Genomic DNA, 5345 nt, shown 5'->3' on the forward strand with positions numbered 1-5345 from the left:
TTACAGGCTTGAGCCACCGCGCCCGGCCCTAATTTTTGTATTTTTAGAAGAAACAGAGTTTCACCATATTGGCCAGGCTGGTCTCGAACTCCTGACCTCAGGTGATGCGCCCGCCTCGGCCTCCCAAAGTGCTGAGATTACAGGTGTGAACCACCACGCCTGGCCCGCCCCCCAATGTCTTATTTATATATCTATTTTAACATGATGTAAAAGCCAATTTTTATTCATTTTGATTTTGATTTTGTTTTGTTTTGTTTTGTTTTTTGAGATGGAGTTTCACTCTCGTTACCCAGGCTGGAGTGCAATGGCGTGATCTCGGCTCACCGCAACCTCCGCCTCCTGGGTTCAGGCAATTCTCCTGCCCCAACCTTCTGAGTAGCTGGGATTACAGGCACGCGCCACCATGCCCAGCTAATGTTTTGTATTTTTAGTAGAGACGGGGTTTCACCATGTTGACCAGGATGGTCTCGATCTCTTGACCTCGTGATCCACCCGCCTCGGCCTCCCAAAGTGCTGGGATTACAGGCTTGAGCCACCGCGCCTGGCTGTTTTTGTTTTTTTGAGATGGAGTCTCACTCTGTCGCCCAGGCTGTAGTGCAATGGTGCAATCTCGGCTCACTGCAACCTCCACCTCCCAGGTTCAAGCGATTCTCCTGCCTCAGCCTCCCAAGTAGCTAGGATTACAGGCATGCACCACCATGCCCGGCTAATTTTTTGTTATTTTAGTAGAGACAGGGTTTCACCATGTTAGCCAGGCTGGTCTCAAACTCCTGACCTCAGATGATCCACCCGCCTCAGCCTCCTGAAGTGCTGGGATCACAGGCGTGAGCCACCACGCCTGGCCAAAGCCAATGCTTAAAAAGTGAAAAGCAAATATAGAGGGGATTGCAGCATCTAGACGTTTCTTTCACCGTAAACAAGCAGAAAACCGGGGGTAGGGGCAGAAAAGGGAACTGTTTTCAGACATTGGCCAATAGGCAGCTCAGGACTGTTCCCTGAAAAACAAACAAATGAGAAAGAAGCAAGTGGAGCTTTGTGCCCACTGGGCTTTCTGCCTGAGTCCATAACTGATCCATGGTACGGAGGGAGGGAGCTCCAGCAAAGACCACCAGTGTCACCCAGCTGAGGGACAGAGAATGGACAGGAAGGAGCTAGGGAGAGGTAACCCAAAAACTTGTGCATGAGCTCCTGGGCTCGCCACTGAGGTGTGCACACATCGATCAGAATGGCTGAAATTAGGCCAGCAGGGCAGCTTATTCCTATAATCCCAGCATTTTCAGAGGCCAAGGCAGGAGAATCACTTGAGCCCAGGAGTTCCAGACCAGCCTGAGCAGTGCAGTGATACCCCGTCTCTACAAAAAAACAAAAATTAGCCATATGTGATGTTCCATACCCATAGTTCCAGCTACTCAGGAGGCTGAGGTAGGAGGTTAACTGGCTTGGGAGGTCGAGGCTGTAAGTGAGCTATGATTGCACAACTGCACTCCTCCAGCCTGGGTAGCAGAGTGAGACCCTATCTCCCAAAAAACAAAAAAGGCTAAAACTAAGACTCATGGCCCCAGGTGTTAGGGAGATACTGGAATTCTCATACATTGCTGGTAGGAACGTAAGATGTACATGTACTTTGGAACAAGGTCTGGTGATTTTCTATAAAACTAAACATATGCTTACTTTTTGCCCCAGCCATTCAGTGTCTAGGTATTTATTCAAAATAAATTAAAATAAACATATGTTCACCAAAACACTTGTCCAAGAATGATGATAGCAGCTTTATTTGAAATTGCTGCCAGGCGCGGTGGGTTGCACCTGTAATCCTGGCACTTTGGGAGGCCGAGGTGGGCAGATCACTGCAGGCCGGAAGTTCAAGACCAGCCTGACCAATGTGGTGAAACCCTGGTCTCTACTAAAACTACAAAAATTAGCTGGGCGTGGTGGTGCACGCCTGTAATCCCAGCTACTGGGGAGGTTGAGGCAGGAGAATCACTTGAACCTGGGAGGCGGAGGTTGCAGTGAGCTGCAGAGTGACAGTCTATCTCAAAATAAATAAATAAAGGATTAATTAATTAATTAAAAAATAAAAATAAATAAAATTGCCAATAATTGGACATAAGTTGTCTGTCAATGGGTAGACTGATGAATACCCTGTTGTATATTCCTATATACACTGCATTTATCGTCAGTGCAATACTACTGAGCAATAAACATCAACTACTTATACGTGTGATGACATGGATGACTCTCACCAAGATAACGCGGCAAACCATGGAGTTCATGCTGTGTGGATCTGTTTACACAAAGTATCAGATCAGACAAAACGCGTCCAAGGTGCAAAGAATCAGATACCTGACCCCATGGGTCTCCTTCCTGGTTCCCCTGGAAATGCATCCATCTCAGTCGGCTTCCCCAGGAGACCAGCGCGGCCAGGGCAGGCCCGTTCTGATAAGGAGAGTTCCCATTCTGTAAAAAGGATGAATGTGGGGGTTAGCTTGTCCACTCAGCCGCCGGGAAAGTTGTGTCAGGCCCTGGGTCCCAGCTGGGTACTTAACAGTGAGTCAGGGCCGGGCGCGATGGCTCAAGCCTGTAATCCCAGCACTTTGGGAGGCCGAGGCGGGTGGATCACGAGGTCAAGAGATCGAGACTATCCTGGTCAACATGGTGAAACCCCGTCTCTACTAAAAATACAAAAAATTAGCTGGGCATGGTGGCACATGCCTGTAATCCCAGCTACTCAGGAGGCTGAGGCAGGAGAATTGCCTGAACCCAGGAGACGGAGGTTGCGGTGAGCCGAGATCGCGCCATTGCACTCCAGCCTGGGTAACAAGAGTGACACTCTGTCTCAAAAAAAAACAAAAACAAAAAACAGTGAGTCAGGTGGACAGTCCCCACTGCATGGAGCCCTGCAGCCTTCCCACGGAAACAAACAATAAAACAAAGGGTGTTCACAGGACTCATCCATGTGTTATAAACGGAATTCTGTCTTCCCCAAATTCATATGCTGAAGCCCTAATCCCCAGTCCCTCTGAATGTGACTGTGTTTGGAGATATGGCCCTTAAAGTGGTGATGAATTAAGACGGGGCATGTTTCCCTTTGAAAACTGAATGCTTTTAGGCCAGGCACAGTGATTCACACCTGTAACCCCGGCACTTTGGGAGCCCGAGGAGAGCAGATTGCCTAAGGTCAGGAGTTCAAGACCAGCCTGGCTAACATGATGATACCCCAACTCTACTAAAAACACAAAAATTAACCAGGCATGGTGGTGCACATCTGTAGGCCTAGCTGCTTAGGAGGCTGAGGAGGAATAGCTTGAACCCAGGAGGCAGAGGTTGCAGTGAGCCAAGACCACGTCACTGCACTCCAGGCCGGGCAACAGAGCAAGCCTCCATCTCAAAAAAACAAACAAACAAAAACCTTAAATGCTTTTAACAACACCCAAGTCACTCTCGAATGCTTTGCTGCTTAGAAATTTCTTCTGTCAGACACTCAAAATCATCCCTCTCAAGTTCAAAGTTCCACAAATCTCTAGGACAGGGGCAAAATGCTGCCAGCCTCTTGAATAAATATAACAAGGGTCACGTTTGCTCCCGTTCCCAACAAGTTCCCCATCTCCATCGAAGACCACCCCAGCCTGGACTTTATTGTCCACCTCACCATCAGCATTTTGGGTAACGTCATTCATCAGGTCTCTAGGAAGTTCCAAACTTTTTCCACATTTTCCTTTCTTCTTCTTTGCCCTCCAAACTCTTCCAGCCTCTGCCTGTTCCCCAGTTCCAAAGTCGCTTCCACATTTTCAGGTATCTTTTCAGCAACACCCCACTCTGCTAGTACCAATTTACTGTATTAGTCTGTTTCATGCTGCTGATAAAGACATACTGAGACTGGGAAGAAAAAGAGGTTTGAGGCCAGGCGCGGTGGCTCAAGCCTGTAATCCCAGCACTTTGGGAGGCCGAGGCGGGTGGATCACGAGGTCAAGAGATCGAGACCATCCTGGTCAACATGGTGAAACCCCGTCTCTACTAAAAAATACAAAAAAATTAGCTGGGCATGCTGGCACGTGCCTGTAATCCCAGCTACTCAGGAGGCTGAGGCAGGAGAATTGCCTGAGCCCAGGAGGCGGAGGCTGCGGTGAGCCGAGATCGCGCCATTGCACTCCAGCCTGGGTAACATGAGTGAAACTCGGTCTCAAAAAAAAAAAAAGAAAAAGAAAAAGAGGTTTGATTGGACGTACAGTTCCACATGGCTGCGGAGACCTCAGAATCATGGAGGGAGGTGAAAGGCACTCCTTACATGGCGGCAGCAAGAGAAAATGAGGAAGAAGCAAAAACCCCTGATAAAACCATCAGATCTTGTGAGACTTATTCACTACCATGAGAACAATATGGGGGAAACTGCCCCATGATTCAAATTCTCTCCCACCAGGTCCCTCCCACACATGGGAGTTATGGTAGTACAGTTCTAGGTGAGGTTTGGGTGGGGACACAGAGTCAAACCATATCATACACTGCAGAATAGTATGCAGCCATAAAAAGGAACAAGATCATGTCCTGTGCAGGGACATGGATGGAGCTAGAAGCCACTATCCTCAGCAAACCAACACAGAACAGAAAACCAAACACTGCATGTTCTCACTTATAAGGGAGAGCTAAACAATGAGAACACGTGGACTCAGGGAGGAGAACCAGATACACTGGAGCCTGGTGGAGGGGCAGAAAATTAGAAAAAAAAGCTAATGCCTGCTGTGCTTAAACCTAGGTGATGGGTTGGTACGTGTGGCAAAGCCCCATGACACACATTTACCTATGCAACAGACCTGCAAAGCCTGTACATCCTGCACATGTATCCTGGGACTTAAAACAAATACAATTTTAAAAAATAAATAAAATTTTGTTGTTTTAAGCAACTGAGTTTGCTCAGACCAAACTCCCAGCCCCCTCCAGTGCCCGGCCAACGCAGTCACCAGGCCTGGCTTTTGGTGGAATATCTGCTCCATTACCAGATGCTGGGTGCCAGACCCTGAGATCTCTTGTTAGTGCTTCTTCCTCCCATGGAGGTGGGGGATGTTAGCCCTGGGAACAGTGTGCTCTTGAAATAAATGTCCTTTTAGAGGGACATGTCTGAGCTAGAGCTGTCAGGAAAAAGTGGGTCAGCGCTTGGCTTTTTTTCTTTTTTAAACTAAGTGCACTCAAAACCAGAGCTTGGTTTTGGCACAAAGCCAAATAAGCTTGGACTTCCCAAGCCCTTGTCTGTGCCCATGTTCCAGACAGAGACCACAGGGAAATGGCCTTGCACATCTATTCAGGAGAGCAGGGCCCAGGGCCACCCCAGGACCAGATGAGAACCAGCCCCT

This window comes from Sapajus apella, unplaced genomic scaffold (assembly GCF_009761245.1).
Source record: "Sapajus apella isolate SASKATOON/1434 unplaced genomic scaffold, GSC_monkey_1.0 scaffold3, whole genome shotgun sequence".
NCBI lineage: Eukaryota > Metazoa > Chordata > Mammalia > Primates > Cebidae > Sapajus > Sapajus apella.